Genomic DNA, 22,589 nt, shown 5'->3' with positions numbered 1-22,589 from the left:
GAAATGAGGCCATTTGATTTGCTAAGTGTGAAGTCCTCAATTATGTGTTGCGTATGATGGCCTATGGTCATGTTGTGTATGAGTTATCTATCTTGTGTTACTTTAGGCTATTGTGTGCTGGGGGTATGTATGCCCGAAATAGTCTGCTGGTCTAGAGCCGAGTTAGTTTCATGGTAATCTCAATCGAGCGATGAACAATGAACTCCCGGTTAGTTTCAAAACTTGGGGAAAACTTAGTAATCTCAGAAATCATTTTTTATCGAATACTCGGGCCATGAAGCTCTGAAATCTTACATATCAATTCACTCCGTTATAGACCTCTGTACATTTTGTGAGATAGTCAGCTTATCTTAAAAGTAAGTGGCATTTAGAAATGCTCCGTCAGAGAATGGAATCAAGCAAAATTTGTCATATTGATAAAGTATCATAATGTGAGAACGGATTCAGTTTAGTTGAGTACAGTTGAGAACTGGTTAAGTGTCTTTCAGTTGGGAGTAAGATTCAGCACCGAGTGAGCTAAGGATGGGAACATTCCTGAGAGTAGAGGGTTTGATTCCTGGTAGCAATCCTTATACTCCAGAACTACGTCGCCAGCGTAGGTTGAGACATCTATCCTACAAGTAGAGGGTTAGATAATGTGGTTGTCCTGCGAGTAGAGGGTCCCACCGTTCATGTTTGAGGTCCTAATAGTAGAGGGTCCTATGTAGTTGTCTTTACTGGTGGTGCGGTATTGACACCCTTCCATCTGGGGTACAGGTTAGATCCCACTTGTGGTAAGTGGGGCATGTCGGTTAAATGATCACTCCCACAATTTCAGTAACAGTCTCAGAAAAGAACTCAGTTAAAGTGCAGAAGTTGAGGCTGTCAGATACAGGCCTCCCAGTATTGCTATCATTATCATTGAGTAGAGAGACTTCTTACGAGATGAGGGTTGCTCTCGAACTTATTTACCCATTATCATTATCATTGAGAAGAGAGACTTCCTGCGAGATGAGGGTTGCTCTCGAACTTATTTACCCATTATCATTATCATTGAGTATAGAGACTTTCTGCTAGATGAGGGTTGATCTCAGATTCAGTTATTCAGTGTTCCAGAGTTGGTGAATTTGAATATCAAATATCAATAATATCAGTTATCCAATTTCTCAGTATGGATAAGTACAGATGTCAGCTCTAGTAGCTTCAGATACTCAGTATCTTATTGTCAGCATTATTATTTTCTGGTGTCAGTGTTCAAAATGTAACATTTGGTGTCATGATGATTTCAGTTGTACTTTATGCATCCATGTGTGTATTGTTGATCAGACATGTTTCAAAATTAGTAACTGCAGAGTTTCTATATATGTTTATTCCAGCGAATACATATTATTTAGTTTGTTATGTTTATGGAAAAACCTTATATTTCACCTTACCCTATCCTTGCATACTTGGTACATTCTTTGTACTGACACATTCGCGCTATGGTGTTTTCCCCACCATAGGTTCAGAAGAGCGAGATTCAGAGTATATTTAGCTGTCAGATCTTATAGCAGTGGGTGCAGCAGTGAGTCCTCATCATCCGAGGATATTCTATTTCAGTGTTTTAATGATTTTAGTAGACGGAGTTAGTTGGGGAATTGTCCCTTCAACTCCACAGTTTAGACAGTGTAGAGGCTTTTCAGACAGATGTATTAGTGTGTGGTTTCAGGTATTGTATATTTCTAGATGTTTGAACCTTATGGCCAAATTTAGCCAGTTTCCGCATTTATCGTATTATATTATGTAGTGAATAGATATGGGTATCAGTGAAGGGTTATCTTGTAGTCCCTCGGGGTCACGAGTACCGTGTGCCGTTTCGATTCATGGGAATTGACGCGTTACAAACAGTGACCCAAGGGGTCTATATATATAGACGACAAATTAAGGGTCCTTTTTTGGCTTTGAAAAAAGATATTTTGAATTTTAAATCCAAAAATCTCCCCCCCAGCCCATTTTCGTCTTAATTTATACCAATTTTTGGATTTGGTAGACCAATAGAATTGGGGAGAAATGAATTCTCCCCCAGACCCAATGAAAAATCGCCAAATATGTACGAATTTGTACAAGTAATCCGCGATTCACAGAGGTATTCGTTAGGGGGGGACACCTAAGCATGTTTCTAAAGGGTTCTCGAGTTTTTCTTCATACCTCCTCACGTGAGAGTCATGTGACGCGAAAGAAATAGGCGAGTTGGAGCTTGGGTCTGCGTTGAGAAGATGACTCATCGGATTTCGAAGAATACGGGTTAGGGTCGTTTGGAGCTGATTATCGATGGAGGAGGTTGTCGCGATTTGGCTGAGGTTGTACTTGGTGGAGGTTTGTTCTTGCTGATTTAGAGGAAAAGATGAATTGGACCCGGGACAGGCAAAGGGGTAGTGGGCTATTAGTGTTTGGTTACAGTGTTGGGCCTGTTTAGGCTTAAAAGAAAAAATGAAATTAAATGGGCTGCTGGGTTGATTATTGTTGGGTTTTTGTGATTAAAGATAAGAAAAAGGCTGAAATTGGGGTTATTTAATAATCCCAATTAACTTTAATTGGGTTATTAAATAACCCTAAGTTAATTGGGTTATTAAATAACCCTAATTAAATTTAATTAGATTATCATAATCATAATTAAATTTAATTGGATTAAAAATGACTCTAATTAAATTTAATCGGATTAAAAGAATCTCAATTAAGAAATGGTAACTTTGGGAATTAAGATTGGATTACAATTTAAACGACCTATTTAAATAATAACTAAATTGAATATCTATTGGTCAATTGCATCACAATTGGGGCCAATTTGATTTCAATTGAGGTCACATTTAATTCGTTTGCTAAATTGAATCGCAATCTGGCATGAATCAAGTAACAAATTAACCTCGAGTTTCTTAATTTGATACAAAATCCAACAAATATTCCTCCAAATAAAATATTTTGAGAGCAAATCATATTTAAAACCAAGATTTTATCCATTTGAATTAATTTTCAAGTTTAATGAATAAAAAATCTAATTTTGATAAAATGTTCATTTAAATAACAAAATTTATACACTCTCATATATAAAAAATACAAAAAATATATAATCGTTAATTAAATGATAAAATTGCCTTGAATAAATACTTTAACCAGCATTTATTTGAGCAAAATAATTATTGCGATTTTATTTTAAAATTGAAGAAACTCGAAGTTAAATTGGATTGCGGAGGGCAAAAATTAGGTGTCAACAATTAGTAGTGTGCATAAGAATTCCCCCATCTCCTTTCGATTTAAACGAGATCGACTTCAAGGTAACTCCTATAGTTTCAAGTGGTACCTTAGACACGCCTAAGTATCAACAAAATTTGCCCGTCTTGCTTCAAATAAAAATTTCGAACAATGCCTATCCTCATGCTTCAAGTGACCTCTCCAGAAAGAAGATCTCATTTCGCACATATTTGAGTCACGATCCTTTTGAATTTGGGGATGTTTAGAGAAATACACTCATACTCAAAGAAATTCACTGCATGTAATTGTGATTCCATAAGCTTGACCTTCATGTGGGTATCCACTAATGTGAGAACACTTGAAATAGGATATTGCAGGACTTTTTATTGGCTTGTAATGTAGGGTTGAGGACGAGTAGGATGATATTTGGGATGAAAGTGACTAATCTTCAATAAGCATTACACTGTATTTGTGTTTTCGACGTTTGTTGCGCTTTGACGTGTGATCTTCTTAGTTGTGCTGCGTTGCCCCTTGTTTTGTATTTACTTCGATTTCTTTTGAATCTTGTATTGGATTTACCTTTGTTTCAAAAAAACTATGTATATTTTTTTTCTCTCTTATTTTTTTGGGGGAGGGGGGGGGGATTGCTCCTTTTGAAGTCATTTTTTTTCATTTTTTGTTCATCTAGACAACATATCCTTTGCATTTTGCGTCTTTGATCTTGAATCTTCATCTGCAATTTGCACGTATTTAGTGTCCTCAAGGAGATAGGGCCAATAGAGGGATAGTGCGTTTCGCACTCAAAAAAATGTATAGGCACAAATATGGTTGTCCGAAGAAAAAAGTTTTAGGCTCAAAAGGGGAATGCTAGGGATCAATGTCATTTGGTAGGCTATAAAAGGCTCAATCGGTCCAAAGAAGGCCTACAATCCTTTTCTAAATCAAGTACAACTCAGAATTTTGCCTCAACAGACATTAAGTCCAAGTTCTAGATCAACAATGCAATGCAATTAATTAAACTAAAGCTAACCACATAATGCACATGAAACGATGAGGTTGATTTTATTTTTGTTTTAGATGTATGCAAGAAAATTTTCAGGCATTACTCAGGTGTGATAAAACGTACCAAGAAAATATATGATTTATCATGAAATCGGTTCTTTACATCATACCAGTTTGTTCTTTCTCATGCACACTCCTAACTGTATTGGTAACAACCAAGTCAAAATTTTATTATTTTTCAAAAAGAATGAGATTGAACCCAACTGAGGGCTGCCTACGATCTTGTGAAAACAAGAATCAGGTCTGCATAAATTAGATAAATTTGTGAATTTATATGTGCAATGCATGATTGTAAAAAAAAATGATGGTCATCCTTGCAAATAATATGAAAAACGATCAGAAAAGAACTGCTTTTAACATCAAAATTGTTCTGATCAAATGATCGAGAAAATAGATGTCACGCATGGGGAGGACTTTGACACAACTTCAGTATGCTGATAAGATTGAAAAACTCAGACAATGAAGAAATTATAACATTATTTCCCTGGAATTGGTAGAATTGTTATGATTGAAAGAATGTTGAACCCTTGCTTTTGAAAGTGAGGATCGAGACGTCATAAATTTAATGGTTTACAACGTTTGAAAAAAGAAATTAGGTATTCTTGCACAAAAATCAGGCGAGGATCTGGAGGTAGGCTGACTAGGCACTAATGTCAATGAGATTTGAATTTGAGGAGCTATTAAATTGTGCTCTTGAAGGCTTTTGGAGAAAGTCTTTGAACTGTTTCAAAAAATTGCCCCAGTTTGAATACCAGAGAAATTATTCTGAAACAGTGAAGAGACCGAATCCTAATGCTGGGCTGCCTACGTATCTTGTCAGGACAAGAATCAGGTCAAAACGTAGTTCAAATCTATATGCATCTATTGGCGATGTTGCTAGGCACATCTTTTAACTGACCCGTTATGCAAAACAATGATTAAATTACACCTTCCACTAAAGTATAACAAATTTAGAACAAATAAATATGTACAGACACAATAATCCTTCAAATATGTACAAAAACTATAATAATATGTCCCTTGAGAGTTGTCTAATGATGCATGCACCTAAAAGGTGTTATTTAGCTATATCTCGTGTTGACTAAGAGTGGGTAGACACGGACTTGAATTTTCTATATGAGAAGGCACGTAGTCCCACGGCAGTAAAACTCCCGCTCACTCCACGCATGCGGCAACTCTCTAAAATAAGGTAATTTGAAAAAAAATTGGGAAATTACAATGTACAATCTGCATGTACAATGTGTGTGAGTGTCAGCTTTCTGAAGTGGAGGAAATATGAACGGAATGCCGATTTATATAAAATAATACATAAATAATCTATAAAAAATAATAACAAATAAATAATTTATGCTACACAAACAAGATAAATCAAGACAATTAGAAAAAATAAATAACAGTGTATAAAATAGATGAATACTTACCTAAGCCTATAATGGTTAGAACCTTGCATCCCCAACAAAGTCACCAAACTGTCATACCCGATTTTTACGTAAGGTCAAAACAAGCACAACATTATGGACTCTAAAAAAGAATTAATTTATGCAGAGTCGCCACCTAATTTTTAAGAAAAATAAGAAAACCTATTTATTTAGTAACATGTATGACTTGTGTTTTAATCTATGAACTAAATTAGATTCTAGATAAGGGTTCAAATTATTACGAAGGGAAAGGATTAGGCATCCTTCAGAATCCATAATGTGGTTCCCGACCAGACTTAGGTTTATTAAAAAAAAATCAATGTTGGTAATTCCTAATGTATACATTAAATAATATAATACGTATGCTGTCGTAATATATATAAAAAAGCATATTAGTATATATATGTAAAGAATAGACTAAATCAAATAAAGAAAACTTGTTTTAAAGAAAAGAATACATAATATTTTTAGTGTAAAAAGTGTACATTATTTGATTAAATATCTAAATCAATTTAATATAAATATTGACAACCTAAATTTGCCTAAACGCGAGACAAATACTATGTAAGTAAAAAATATCACCACCCAATGCCCAAAAAAAAATTCACTATAATCGTTATTTGTACAAATGTAAGAATATAAAATACAAACATAAAAATTAAAATCTTCTTTGCATGCCATTCTCAATAAATATTTCCAATAACCTGTATAAACACTTGTAGTAAAATGTTAGTAACAAATAAACAACTATCAAAATAAATTAAGAATGTATGTGTTCATATATGTATAAAAAAACATAATTTTTCATTAAAAAGTGGGCTCAAATTAGATTTTAAATACGTCATGGCTATGAAGTAGTTGCTGATTTATTAGCCGTCCTAAATCATCTTGCCAAGATACAAATCATAAAACTTTTTACGTTGTTATAAAAATTTCATCATCACCCAAATTATTTATTTTTATTACGTATTTATATATGTAAAATTCATATTTTTATTTGCGGAGACCTCAAAAATCAACGGAGAATTTCTTCATCGGCCAACGATAATAGCACAAATAGAGAAATACCAATATAGAGCAGAGAAAATAAAATCACAAAAAATTTAAACAACGTAATATTACTTTCAAATCAAAAAGTAAAAAATCTCTCTCTACATATAAAGGGATCATTGGAGGCTGCTGATGTGGCATGCCTCAATGATCAGTAAAGGTAATTATCTTGTTTCTGATTTTTTTTTTAATTTTTATTAATTTATCATCTATTTTTTAATTAATTAACCTATTAATTGTCCTTTGTCATTATCAGGCACCATTAACCCACAAAAACTCTCTGTATTCTTCCTTTTCCCCTCCCCACGACTTTTCTTGATTACACCTTTTGGCGTGCCCCTTCTACTATGTCCATGATTTCTTTCTCCATTCATAAAAAATCAAATACTCTGGGGTTTCTGCTCGTCCTTCTGCAAGGTAGAAATAGCACAACTAGGTAGTTATTTTTTAAAGAGCTTCGAGCCTAAAGGAGAATTTTTGAGGATTTTTTTTCTGAATTGATTTTCAGGGAAAACTATGAAATGGACCTGAGATAGCAGTGAAGGGGCCAAAGTTTTCTACCATGTACATGAGAGTACAACTTATTAAAAGCTCTAATATTAATAGCAGTCTGATAGAGGAAGAGATGTTTATGAACTGGTTGAACATTAAGAATTTGTTGGAGTCTGATTGGAGTGCTGACATACAGGTTATCTTTTGCTTTTTAGATTTTGATTATTAGCATTCTGATAGAGGAAGAGATATTTATGAAGACCTAAAAAATAACTAATGATAAATCTCCTCTGTATAGCTCTACAAAAAGACATTTAAATTTGACCGTGTCTACACACCGAGAGATGATCAAGGTGTGTTTCATTATACAAGATTGAAAAAAAAATAATAGAAAAATTGTTCTCTCTCTAATAGTTTCATCGTATTTTAATAGGTGTTGTTTATGCCGATGCTTGACCAATGATTATTTCAATTTCAGACGGTTATAATGTAAGTAACTTTGCTTATGGACAAACGGGAATAGACAAAACAGTCACCATGAAGGGTACAAAAGGGTTCCTTTTATGGGCAACGGGGACTATTATATTGTTTAAGCTAAATGATGAATCCCAACCTTTCAATTTGTAGCTGAAGATACCTATCAGTTTCTTGTCAAGTGGTTTGAAAGGTTTCCTCAGTACAAGCATAGAGAATTTTATATTGCCGGAGAAAGTTATGCAATTATTTTTGTAACATATTAATTACTAATATCTATCTTTGTTATATAATAAGATACTAATTTTATTTTTCTTCCGCGTGTTAAGGGTATTATGTTCCGCAACTATCTCAACTTGTCCACCAGAGAAACAAGGGAATCAAGAACCCGATTATTAATTTCAAGATTTTTTTTTGTAGTTGTAGCTGACAGTTTTTTGAGTGTTTAATGCAATATTAAGTTATGATTTATTTTTATCAAGGTCATTTTCTCTGGCTATTCTGTTTAGGTTGGAAATGTTATTTATCGATGATTACTATGACTATGTTGACACGTTTGAGTACCGGTGGACTTGTGGCTTGATTTTAGACTCTACATACAAGCTTCCCAACAAAACTTATGACTCAAGATCTTCTAAACATCCTTTCACTGATTGCACTAAAGCTCTTCTTCTTACAGATCATGAGCAGGGAAATATTGACCCATATAACATATTACTCGTCCTTGGGCCAGTAAAAAAGCACTTCACCGCAACCTAAGGGGTCATTATGTGAGTCTTTTCTTCTTATGGTCTCTTCTCACTCCAGTTACAAATAATGTAAGTAATTATAGAATGTTCAATGATGGCTGCTAGAGTAATAAGATAAACTACTTGATTGTACTCTTTCAAAACTTTTGTTTGCTAAAACGACCAGAAAAAAGTTACTGCATGCTTAAAAAGAATCACAAAGACAGATGAGTTGCTGTAGTGTGAAGGATTTGAAATTCTAGATAATATGTTGAAAGTTTGCATACTTTGAATCGATATGTCAATCTAAAGTAGAAACCTCTTTCTAGTTGTCGGAAGAGTGCCTCTTCAATATAGTTTTCGGAGGGAGCGGATTTGAAGTATCATCAATCTTTGAGAACTTGCATCTTTAAGATTTAGAAAAAATAAACAAACAGTAGAAGATTTGTTCACCCTATAATAGTTTCAGCGTCTTTTCACAGGTGTTAACTATGCCGATGCTTGATCGATGGTTATTTTAGTTTTAGACGGTTACAATGTATGTATTTTTTGGTTATAGACAAAGGCAAAATAGTCACCATGAAGGGTATAATGGGAACAAGGGAGTCAATTATAGGACTCTCGAAGAATTATTTATAATCGTGAAGGAGACAAGTAAAACTTTCACCTATGACATATATGTTAGTGTGCTTGAAGTCTACAATGAGAAGATCAGGGACATATTAGCTCCACCGAAAACATCAAAAAGGTAAAGTTCTTCTCTTACATTGGAGCCTGTAGCTTCTCAAGTTTGGTGGATTTTGTTATATATAGGAGTTTTTGAAGGATAAGAAGATGGAAAAATACGAGCTTGTGAAGGATATAGGGTCTGAGAATTTTGGTGTTGCCAGGCTCATGAGACACAACGATACAAAATTGCTTGTGGCTATTAAATACATTGAGAGAGGACACAAGGTTTGCATAATTACTGTCTTTTGTCACTAATCTGACATCTTCTAATTGTTTTAAATGTCTGATGCTCATTGTTTTGTATTGTTTATTGTGATTTTCCCTAATTATTGGTTAAACATTCTTTAATTAACTAGGTTCCCTGGTCTTTTTTTCATATGCAATATTATATAAGGTTTCCATAAATTTGAGCTATACCATTTTTGTTGAGATTGATGAGAATGTAGCAAGGGAGATCATTAATCATAAATCACTTCGACATTCGAATATAATTTGTTTCAAGGAGGCAAGTGTGTTCATATAATTCACTATATTGCAATGTCCTTTTGTTTTCATGTTGCTTTCTTTTGAAAATAGAAAGGATAAGTTAAGGAATAACTAGCCTAATCTGTTGTTCATTTGTTTTGTGAGATGTAGGTGGTTTCAACTCCAACTCATCTTGCTATTGTCATGGAATATGTAGCTGGTGGAGAACTGTTTGAGAGCATCTGCAATACAGGAAGGTTCAGTGAATACGAGGTATAGTTAAAATTTCTAACTGTGTCAATAATCAGTCTCGCATAAGCTTTTGGTGTAAAAAGGATTATGAAGGATAACAAATTATGATGAACGAAATATGTAATTTTATAAGGCCACACTCATGGATCTTAGGAGCCTTGATTCCCTTTCTTTAATGCCTCTCTCATTTAGCTTTTGTGACTATTATTTCAGGCTAGATACTTTTTTCAGCAGCTTATTTCAGAAGTCCACTACTGTCACAACCTGGTGACCAACTTATAAGAATTTACAGATAATTTTTCTTTTAACTGTGAACATAAAAAATGCCATCTTTTAATTTAAGGGAGTTAGTCCTCATCCCTCATCAAACTTGGAGTAACTGGTAAAGTTGCTGCCATGTGACCAGGAGGTCACTTGTTTAAGCTTTAGAAATAGCCTCTGGCAGAAATGCAAGGTAAGACTGCATACAATACACTCTTGTAGTGGGGTCCTTCTCCAGACACTGCGCATAGCAGTAGCTTTAGTGCACCGGGATGTCCTTTGTCCCCATCCCTCATCAAACTTCCATTGCCTTTGAAGCAAATATGTCATAGACATCTAAAACTGGAGAATACCCTTCTTGATGGAAGTGCAGCTCCATGCTTGAAGATATGTGATTTTGGATACTCAAAGGTTGATGTGTTTTGCTGTTTTATAGATATAAACTTATATTATGCCCATAGGAATTTCAATATGCTCATAGTTTTCTTCTGCAATTGCAGTCATCCTTGTTGCATTCAAGGCCAAAATCAACTGCTGGGACTCCGGCTTAAATTGCTCCAGAGGTCCTTTCCAGAAGGGAATATGATGGCAAGGTATTGTTGTGATTAATTATGTGATTTTTTACATTTGCTGGAGAGGCATTATGCAATTGATATTTCTTTGGAATTCATCTGTGTGGAGATGAATTTGCTACTATACGTGTCATTTATGGTATATAATAATAGTGTTTCCTCTTATGGGTAGTTAGGAAATCACTATTACTGGTCGCTATGTACTTGTATAACTGGTCGCTCTACGATTTATTGAATTTATAGGTGATGATTCCATCGTTGCAGAAATTACATCTTTCTTTATTTGTTCTTCTTAATCATTTACTCTTTTACACTTAATAGTGTATGTTGTCTAACACCGAATATGAATAGCCCCATTGTATCCTTCGACAAAATTTTATTATCTAATTTGCTTAAAATTTTCAAATCAACTTTTGAATTTTTCATGTGTAGTTCAAACTTGGAATTTTATTTGTCCTTTTTAATAACTTATGTTATTATATTGCTTTATATATTTTTACAGTAGATGAAGAAAGAGAAAATATAGAGACATTTCATATGAGCTCTAAAGGATGGATCAGACGTAGCAAGCGATCGTAGATATAATTTTTCTTTTTGTCCAATTTTGAATATTGATTTAATTTTACCTGATGTTATCATTCTTTTCTTCATCAAATTTTTCAGTCGGCATCTTGAAATTACTTCTCTTTTTAATGATTCAAGCTAATTTATTTGAAGAATTAGATATTTTTCTTGAAAACAAGATTGAACCTTTTAGTTACTAATCAATTATATAACTTAACCAACTTATGGGTTGAGATATGGATGCTGTCTATCTTAAGTCATATTTTTACATTGATGGTGTTTATATTTCTTTATTACTATACATATTTTGTTGTTCTAAATTCAACTTAAGAGTTTAGTATTCAAAATTTTAATCCAACGAGACTTTGCCGATAGTTTGGAACATTGTTCGTTCTGAGCTTTGAAGTTAAAAAAAATGTAAAATATATAGTGTTCAAAATTTTAATCCAACGAGACTTTGCCGATAGTTGGGAACATTGTTCGTTTGATCATTGAAGTTAAAAAAATGTAAAATAGGTAACTAACATTCAAATTTATACTTACCGTTAAATAGGTGTGCAGTGACGTTGAATTTTATTTAAGGCTTTTACCGCTATTTTTTGTGAATAGGTTATTAATATGTTGTAATTGTTCATTCGAGAAACATGAATGTATTTAATTATGAAAGATAAAATACATTTTACAAAAATTAAGATATGAATTCAATAATAGTTTGGTCTTTTAGCCTCACAAAGTGCGGGGATATTCACTAGGATGAATAATAATAAAAGGATGAAACATGGAGGCTGCATAAGAGGCATGTTCACATGGGATTAGCAAAAGCCTATAAAACTTAAGCTAAAACTCATGAAACAAAAACAACACAGCAAAGAAGCAAAGTCGGTTCAATGGGTCACCAAATGACGTGAATAATCACTGGAAAAATCCATCTAAGCAAACAAATACTTATGTATAAAAATACAAACATTCAGGACAAATTTGGTAACCAACAATAATAATAATAATCATGACCTAAAAATAATGAATAATAATAACGAGAAAAATAGTACTCATCACCAAAATTCATGAGATTTACCAAAAATTACCTCCAGTCAGATTTAAAAAAAAATCAACAACCATATTTAATGTATACAACAAGACAAAGCAATGACCATAGTGGCGTTGTTTCAACGTCTTTCGCCAGAGTAACCCCTCAAATATTGAGAATCCAACAAGATCTGGCCCATTTTTATATGACATTGGCAGAAAGGGGAAGAGGAGAGAGGCGCGGTCGACGAAGACGGGGAGGCTTTGAGCAGCGGCTAGTGTTTTTGCCGGTGAGGCTCCGTCGGAAATGGGTTTTGCTGGTGGGGGAGAGCCGATAAGGGTGGAAGTGGGTTGGAGGTTTGGTGGTGGTCATCGGGCGCCGGCCATGGCTATTGGCGGCAGTGATTTTGGAAGAGAGAGAAAGAGGGAAACCATTAGTTTTGAGATAGGGAGAGAGAAAAAGGCTGATGTTTGTGCTTGTATATGCATGGATTGCGTGTGTATTATGTGCGTGGAGTATTTAAAAAAGGAAAAATAATAAAACATAATATTCATATCTATTTTTTTCCAACAAGTCCCTTAAATTAGGGATAGTAGGTGAAAATAAAGTCAAAAAATTTAAAAATGATAAGACTTCAACTTGACTAATTTGTTACTTTGTGTATTAAAATAATTAAATCAACTCACATTTGTAAGTCGTATTATACAAAAATATGAATGCCGATGTATAATTACAAAAAAAAAATATAAACAACAAATAAAAATATAATTGTCTTAAAAGAATATATTATACTATAAATGATTAAAATTATACTATGCTATAAAGAGTTGCAGTGCTATGTTGTATACGTAGGCAGAGAACTGTGCAAAAAAATATTAAAATAATAATAAACTGATAAAAATCCTAAAGTTTATGAAATTAAAGATAATTATCAATAAATCATGTAAAATTAAAATATGATAATAACTGAGTAAAAATTGTAAAATAATGATGCTGATCAACAATTTATTAACAATTGCAAAAAAATATGTGAAAAATTTTACATTGTGTCATTTAACGATCAGGAAGCCTAAATGCGTTAATTTTAAGTATGGAGAGCCAAAATTGGGTGTCAACAATATATATTCATACTTTTGGCATATGAAAACATGTAGAAATTCATGGATGAATGGAAATAATAAGTGGATATTGACTCACGTGGTTATGAAAATGTATCATTGTGGTTGGTTGTGAAAATACTCACTGTTATTGGTTGTGAGCATTACATTCTCATATCATACTCATTCATAAAATAAATGGTACCACTGTGGCAACACTTGAGAAACACTGCAACATCTTTTTATGACAGAAAATGTGGCATCTTATAAAATCCTCCTCGAGGGATGTGCTGGGGAGGAGATATGAAAATGGATATGGATATATGTATATATGGATTGTATATGGGTTGAAGAACCCCTCATGGATCCCATGTCGGGAGGCTGGCCTCCATGGGTGTATATGAAAATTATACGACAATCCCAGAGGCTGTGCGACGACCTCGTGCATCATCATCGTCATCATATATATATATATATTGCACTTACTTTATTGTGTTTATGTTGTGCTAATTGCCGTATTGACTTGTCATCTATTTATTTATTCTATATCTTGACTTGTTAATGTCTAATTGTTCTATCTTCCTATATTTGTACTTGATGATCTTGATTATACATGTTCTTCTTTTGTTCTACTTGTATGTAATATTGTGTATATTTGTATCCTATCGAATGTGTTTTTGCATTATGTATAGATATTATAGAACTGGTAGTGCAAGCGGTGTAGGCAACCATTGTGGAACATTTTCTAATTCCAGGTGACGTGTTCTTAGTGTATATTTTGTATGCTTTATTTACTACTTTACTTGGTTGGCCTATGATACATATTGAGTACAAGTGGACCGTATTTGTGCCTATTGTACCCTTTAGGTAATGGTCCTAGCTTGAGTGCACCTCAGCTTGCTTGACTCGGGCGATTGTTGGAGCTTCTAAGGTAGTGGTTGGATATTCATGCATCCGGAGTTCACCTCTACCTTTCTATAGTAGTTATATCTTTATTAGTATTCAGAGATAGATGTTGACCCTGTGTGGATATTCTGATGTATTTCACTCATGATTTGTGTTGGTAGTACTTACACTATTGATACCTGGTTTTAGGAATATATGGTGTTTGGATATGTTTATTACTTATTGTTATAATTACTAATAGGATTCAGCTTCATTCTAGAAGCCTTACCTTGGGGTATTTCTGTCTTTTTTCTCCTTTTGTATCAGTTTGGGTGATAGGCTTATTTGTCAAGGTACACCGCGACAAGTGCCATCATGACCCTTATTTTTGGGTCATGACAAATCGGTATCAAAGCATCCAGGTTTCATTGGTTTCAACAGTGTAAGTACGAGATATCTACTAGTCTCGTGGATTGGTACATAGACGTTCGTATTTATCTTTGATAGGCTATAGCATGTCTTTAGAAAATTTTCCTCATTTTATTATTTATAGTGCAAAGTTCTTTCATATGTTATGTTCTGAGTTATGTTTCACTCTTTCTGTGAAAATGGTGTTGAATAGGTCCCGCGAGGTCAGAGATGCAAAATATTCTCCTAGAGGGCTAGCCTCAAGTCATGGACGAACTCGACGGAGAGAACGGGTCCGTGGATCAGTCTCGTCTAGGAGGAGTGATAGGGGACTCTTCTTTGAGCCTTGTGTTGGCTACTTCTCAAATGGTTATGTTTGGAGCATTTTTTCAGATCACTGTGGATCATGCAAAGATGATAGATGGCATTCTTTAGGTATCATAGGGAGGCGCCAAAAAGGTGCATCGATTTGGTAAGTTTAGAGGTCAAGTTTCTCATGGTAAAGGTTTTAGAGATTCTCATGGGCAACAGGGTAGGCTAGTGTCGAGGGCTTTAAGAGTTTAAGTGGTGGGTCTTTTAATTCAGCAATTCAGGGTGGACATCCGAGCTTAGTTGTACCTTCTCCTATTGAGACAAGTCATAGATATTGCTATGTGTATGATGAAATGGCCATGTGGCAAGGGACTATCCCCGCGGGTGGTTTGGGCTACTCATATTCTAGTTGTAAGGGGTAGGGGTGTTACCAGAGGTGCGAGGGGCAAAGGTAGTGGAGCTTGTAGGGGTGGTCGTAGGGCTACTCAGGAAGTTGATGGTCGTGGGGACACCCAGGATGTTGGTGGTCATGGTCAATGTTATGTTATACCAGCCAAACTTTAGGCAGAGGCTTCTGGTGTTGTGATTATAGGTATTGTCCCCATTTGTTTCAGACCTGCATCTGTATTATTTGATCTCGAATTGACTTTCTCTTGTGTGTTTGTGTATTTTTCTTTAGATTTTAATTAGGTTAGTGAGCCTCTTGCCATGCCTATTCATGTATCTATCTCGATAGATGATTCTTTTGTGGTGGATCGAGTGCACCAACCTTGTGTTGTGACTTTTGCTAAGAGTGAGACTTTAGTAGACTTGCTTGTATTGAATATGGTTGATTTTGATGTTATTTTGGGTATAGATTAGTTGGCTCCTTATCATGCTATCTTAGATTATTTTGCAAGGACTGTGACTTTACCTTCGGCAGGCGTGCCAAGAATAGCTTGATAGGGTACACTTCATTTGGGTCCCAAAAGGGTCATATCTTATGTTTAGGCTGATCGATTGGTTGAGAGGGGATGCTTAGCTTCCTTGGCTCATATTCATGATACTAGTGTTATTTTACCTTCTTTCTTAGATTCTGTCCGTGTTGTTCATGAGTTTATAGATGTGTTTCCTACGGACATGCCTAGTATGCCTCTAGATCGAGATATTTGATTTTGCTATTGATGTTGAGTCGGGAACCAAGCCCATTTCTATTCCTCCTTATAGGATGGCCCCAACAGAGTTGAAAGAACTAAAGGATCAGTTGTAAGAGTTGTTGGATAAAGGCTTTATCCAACCAAGTATTTCACCTTGGGGTGCACCCATCTTATTTGTGAAGAAAAAGGATGGGTCTATACGGATGTGTATTGATTATCGACAGTTGAATAAGGTGAGTGTTAAAAATAAGTATTCTCTTCCTTGGATTGGTGATTTATTTGATCAGCTTTAGGGTGTTACGGTGTTTTTGAAGATTGATTTGAGGTTCGGTTATCACCAGCTGAGGATTAGAGCTTCAGATATTTTGAAGATAGTTTTTCAGACTCGATATGGTAATTACGAGTTCTTGGTCACATTCTTTGGGTCGACCAGTTCCCCTGCCACATTCATGGAATTGATGAATCGGGTTTTCAATCGTATCTTGACTTCTTTGTTATTATATTTATAGATAATATCTTAGTGTATTCCAAGAGTGAGGCTAAGCATGAGGAGCATTTTCGGATTGTGCTTAAGAGATTGAGGGATGAGAAGTTGTATGTGAAGTTCTTTAAGTGTAAGTTTTGATTGGAGTCTATTTCTTTCTTGGGTCATGTAGTGATAAAGGAAGATATTATGGTTGATCCAACCAAAGTTGCAACATTTCATGATTGGTCTAGATCTACTTCTCACATCAAGATTTAGAGTTTTGTTGGCTTAGCATTTTATTATCAGCATTTTGTTGAGGGGTTTTAATCTATTGCAGCCCCATTGAACAAATAAACCCAGAAGAAGATTTCTTTTCAGCGGTTCGATACTTGTAAGGCGAGCTTTCAAAAGCTCAAGGATTTGTTGACTTCAGTTCCTATATTGGCTTTGCCCAAGGAGTGCATAGGCTTTACCATATTTTGTGATGCTTTGGGTGTTGGATTGGGTGTTGTGTTGATGTAGGAGGGCAAGGTGATTACTTAGGCATTTTGTCAATTGGAGCCTCATGAGAAGAATTATCCTACCAATGATTTAGTATTGTGTGTAGTTGTGTTTACCTTTAAGTTATGGAGCCACTACTAGTATGGAGTCCGTTGTGAGCTTTTCTCGAATCATCATAACTTTCAGTACTTATTCACTAAGAGAGATCTTAATATGAGGCAACATTGTTGACTTGAGTTGCTTAAGGATTATGACTTGACCATTCTCTATCATCCGAGCAAGGCTAATATAGTTGTGGATACCTTGGACCAGAAGTCAACTAGCATGGGTAGCTTGGCACATTTTTTGATACAGGAGAGGCCTTTAGACTTAGAGGTTCAGTCTTTAGCTAACAATATAGTTAGACTTGATATTTCGACATCCGAGCGTGTTTTGGTATTTTTGGAGGCTAGATCTTCTTTGATAAAGTAGATTCGACCTTATCAGTTTAATGATGTTGGATTGAGGTTGATTCGAGTAAGGTATTGAGTGGCGAGGTAAAGGAACTTAATTTGGATAGAGTTTTGTGGATCGGGGGTCGAGTGGGTGATTAGATTAAGTTGATCTTAGAGGAGGCCCATTGTTCCACATATTCTATCCATCCAAATGTAACTAAGACATATCATAATTTGAGGCTGTATTACTGGTGGGGTGGTATGAGGCGAGATATAGCAAATTTTATGACTCATTACCTATATTGTAAGTAGGTGAAGTCCAAGCATATGAGGCTTAGTGGGTTACTTCAGAGGTTACCCATTTTCGAGTGAAAGTGAGAATGGATCACCATGGACTTTGTGATTGGTTTGCCTCGTACATATCATGTTTCTGACAGTGTTTGGATTATCATGGATCAATTGACCAAGTCAGATCATTTTATTTCGGTTCAGGTATTATTCAGTGCTGGGAGATTATCCGTATCTACATTCGTGAGAATATGCATATGCATGGTGTGCCAGTGTCTATTATTTCAGATCGAGGTTCTGTGTTCACATCTCACTTTTGGAAGATTTTTTAGGATAAGTTGGGTACCCGAGTTGATCTTAACACAATGTTTCACCCCAAACTGATGGTCAATCTGAGTGGACTATTCAAGTTTTGGAGGATATGCTCCGCGCATGCTTGATGGATTTTGGTGGCAAGTGGGAGCAGCATTTGGCTTTAGCTGAGTTTGCATATGACAATAAATGCCATTCTAGTATCGACATGGCTCCTTTTAAGGTATCGTATAGTAGGCGGTGTCGCTCTCCAGTTGGTTAGTTTGATGTTTCTAAGGTTAGACCTCGAGGTATGAACTTTCTTCGTGAGTCTTTGGCCAGAGTCTGGATCATTCAGGATAAGCTTAGAGCGACTCAGAGTAGGTAGAAATGCTATACAGACCGTAGACTTCGTACCTTGAGATTTAGTGTTGGTGATCATATTTTTCTTTAAGTTTCACCCATAAAGGGTGTGATGAGGTTTGAGAGGAGGGGCAAGCTTAACCCCAGGTATATTGGTCCATTTGAGATTCTTTGGATCGTTGGTGATGTCACCTATAAATTGGCTTTGCCTCCAAATTTATCAGTTGTTTATCCAGTTTTTCATGTTTCTATGCTTTGTCGCTATATTCCTGAAGATTCTCATGGCATTTCTTGGGAGCCAGTTCAGTTAGATGATAGATTTTTTTTTGTTGAGGAGCCGGTCTCCATATTGGCTAGGGATGTTAGATGGTTGCGCTCTAGAGTTATCCTTGTGGTTAAAGTTTAGCAGTGGCAGTGAACTGTAGATGAGGCTACTCAGGAGGTTGAGTCTGATATGCGTAGCTTTTATTCCCAGCTCTTTGTTGATTCAGGTATTTCTTTGCCTTAGTTTGAAGATGAACTAGATTTTTTAATGGTGAATGATGTAACGGCCTTCTTTTTTATGAAATATATGAAATTTGTGAGTTTGTGTGATTTGACTATTTTACCTATTTTCGTAGTTGCATTATGGAATTTCTGGGGTATGAGGGTGATTGACATGGTTCTCAATGTATTTTGGTACCATTTATTCGATATTGTGGTTTTTGTTCGCTTCGAGAGTCTTGTTTTGGACTTATGTGGATATCTTTTGATCCGTATGATGGATGGCAGAACGGACTATGCCGGCAGCTTCAGAATATCAATTTTAGTTTAGGTAAACCTTTGATTTGGGTTTCGGTGCACCCGAGCTCATTTCGACCAATTAATCGAAAAGTTGAAAAATTAAAATATGGGTGTGGAACCCACATTTGGTCGAAATAACCTCGGATGGAAAATCCAACATCATCATCAGATCTAAAACGTTAATTTTAGGGTGGTAACATGCTTGGTGTGATTTTATGACTTTTAAATCTCATTTCGATCCTCGATTTAAAAATTAGAATTTTGAATTTTGGGGGTCAACTTTTTGAAAACAACATTTTTTTTAGAATATGATATCTCCATTGAGTCCGGAACATCGAATTTAGTGTGGTTATAGAGTTTATTTGCGTATATCGGACTTTGAATGAATTTCGGACACCCCGTCGAAGTTCGTTTGGACTTGAAAAAATATGCACTTTTTGGCCCTTTTTCTGCAATATTTTTCTGCAACATTGACTCCGTTTGCAGATTTTTCTGCAATACATAGCAGTTTTTTATCCTTTTTTGGCCTATTTTATCCATTCTTTTACCTTGTCTCGGGAGAGTTAAACCCTAAAATAGTGTGAGAACTTAGAAGTGAAGCTTATGGGAGCTTGGAAAACTAGATTAACACCAATTTCTTGATTCCCTTACGGATTTAAGGTAAGAATTCACCCTTTTCTTATTAATATTTTGATTAATTTTTCAAAATTCCAAAAATATTAGGGCTTGATTTTAAACTCCATTTTCACTGGAATAATATTTTAATTTTATAATTACTAGTTTTTCATCAATTTAACCTTCAAAACAACTCTGATTCTTGATTTTAATCCGGATTTTAAAGATTTTACCCGATAAAGCTTAAAAATATTTTTTCTTCAATTTGAACCTCGTTTTTTACTTGATTTGTCTTGAATTTTCAGCTGTAGGTTCCTAAAAATGTGAAAACACATTTTTGAAGTAAAGTTATGATTTTGTCCTTTTTTGAAAATGTGTTTTGACCCCGAATCAAAAGTAGTCAATATGAGTGTTGTTGGTTTTGTTTTGATGCGTAGATTCTGTATTTGATGTTTTTAGTGAAGTTCGAGATCGTTCGTGAAAAGTAAGGTCGTGGGTTCGAAGTGTAGCGGATCGATTTCAGCATTCGAGGTAGGTTATGGCTTAACTCTTTCATATTAGGATGTGTAGTAAATAATGGTACAAAATGCATGTTAAGGGTGAGAACTAATCATGAAAAATGACTATCTATATGTTGAGCCCGTGTGAGGGCCTATATGTGATATTATTATTGAAATTGCATTTTACGTGATATGAATGGTCTTGTGGGGTCCTATATGATATTGATAACCTTGAATACATGTGAATAATTGTATTGTGTTATTGCAAATGCCTATTATGGTACCTTTGGTGTATTGTGATATATATTCATACTTTTGGCATATGAAAACACGTGGGAATTTACGGATGAATGGAAATAATAAGTAGATATTAGCTCATGTGGTTACAGAAATGTATCATTGTGGTTGGTTGTAGAAATATTCCTTGTGATTGATTATGAGCATTACATCCTCATATTATACTCATTCATGAAACAAATAATACCACCGTGGCAATACTTGAGAAACACTGACAACACCTTTTTACGACAGAAAATGTGACATTTTATAAAATCCTCCTCGAGGGATGTGCTGGGGAGGAGATATAGATATGGATATGGATATATGTATATATGGATTGTATATGGGTTGACGAACCCCCATGGATCCCACATCGAGGCTTGCCTCCGTGGGTGTATACGAGAATTATGCAATAATATTGGAGGTTGTGCGAGGACCTCATGCATTATCATCATATATATTGCACTTGCTTATTGTGTTTATGTTGTGCTTGTATTGTCGTATTGACTTGTCATCTATCTATTTGTTCTATATCTTGACTTGTTAATGTCTAATTATTCTATCTTCTTTTATTTGTATTCGATGATCTTGATTGTACATGTTCTTCTTTTATTATACTTGTATGTGATATTGTGTATATTTGTATCCCTATCGGATGTGTTGTTGTATTATGTGTGAATATTGTAGAGCTGTTAGTGCAAGTGGTGTGGGCTACTATTGTGGGACATTTTCTGATTGCAGGTGGTGTGCCCTTAGTGTATATTTTGTATGTTTTATTTACTAATTTGCTTGGTTGGCCTATGATACCTACTAAGTACAAGTGAACCATACTCATGCCTGCTGCGCCCTTTTGGTGTAGGTCCTAACTCGAGTGCACCGCAGCTTGCTTGACTCGGGCAATTGTTGGATCTTCCAAGGTAGCAGTTGGACATTCATTCGTCCGAAGTTCACCTCTATTTTTCTATAGTAGTTATGTCTTTATTAGTATTCGGGGATAGATGTTGACCTTGTGTGGAAATTTCTAATCTATTTGACTCTGATTTGTGTTAGTAGTTCTTACACTATTGACACCTAGTTTTGAAAATGTATGGTGTTTGAATATGTTCTTTCCACATTGTTATAATTACTTGTAAGGTTTTCATTCTAGAAACCTTACTTTGGGATATTTCTGTCTTTTTTCTCTTTTAGTATCAGTTTAGGTGATAGACTTGTCAAGGTATGCCGCGACAAGTGTCATCATGACCTTCATTTTTGGATCGTGACAATTTAAGATGATGACTTTTGAAATAGTTATATGGGTAAAGAAAGAACGTGGGTGTAAAATAATAAATAATTCCTATGAAACGCTAAAGAAAACAGAGAAATAAGTTAGTGATAAAGAAGAAATATGGGTGTAAAAGAATACGAAATGATGCTTCTAATAAAGAACAACATGAATACGGTGTACTAACTTTTATAGATTCTCTTTTTTCAAATTTTAATAATGAGTGACGTTTAAGTTTTCTTTTACATAGCACAAAATTGAAAAAAATTAGAAATTTATAGAATTGTTCAACCATATGAATTAAGTAAATATGAGAGCTGAAGAGACATGTAATTTAAGTAGAGAACATACATAGGTTGAGGTTTTTTTTGTAATTCATTAAATATAATTATTTTAATAAATATGATAGCTTTTTTAATTAATAAATAAATTGGTTAATAAAAAAATGAAAAGAAAAAGTTCAAAAAAAAAGAGAAAAAAATAGTAAATCAAGTGGAGGCCATAGAGAGGTGCCGCGTAGGCACATCTATAACCCTGCTCTCTCTCTCTCTCTCTCTCTCTATATATATATATATATATATATATATATGTATGTATATATATATATACTAGTTTAGGGTACGTGCCCTACGAGTGTACCTCGTTTTAATGTGTTTAATTTAATAA

The 22,589-nt window shown here is 34.8% G+C and overlaps 1 pseudogene; it reads left to right on the top strand.

Annotated features, from left to right (window-relative positions):
- Window positions 1-9,265: 9,265 nt before the first annotated feature.
- On the top strand, window positions 9,266-14,375 carry LOC107845015 (annotated as a pseudogene).
- The last annotated feature ends 8,214 nt before the right edge of the window (window positions 14,376-22,589 follow it).

The sequence above is a fragment of the Capsicum annuum genome, chromosome 10 (genome assembly GCF_002878395.1).
Source record: "Capsicum annuum cultivar UCD-10X-F1 chromosome 10, UCD10Xv1.1, whole genome shotgun sequence".
Classification (NCBI taxonomy): Eukaryota; Viridiplantae; Streptophyta; class Magnoliopsida; order Solanales; family Solanaceae; genus Capsicum; species Capsicum annuum.
Note: the sequence above shows the minus strand (reverse complement) of the source record. Positions and strands in the feature narration are given on the sequence as shown.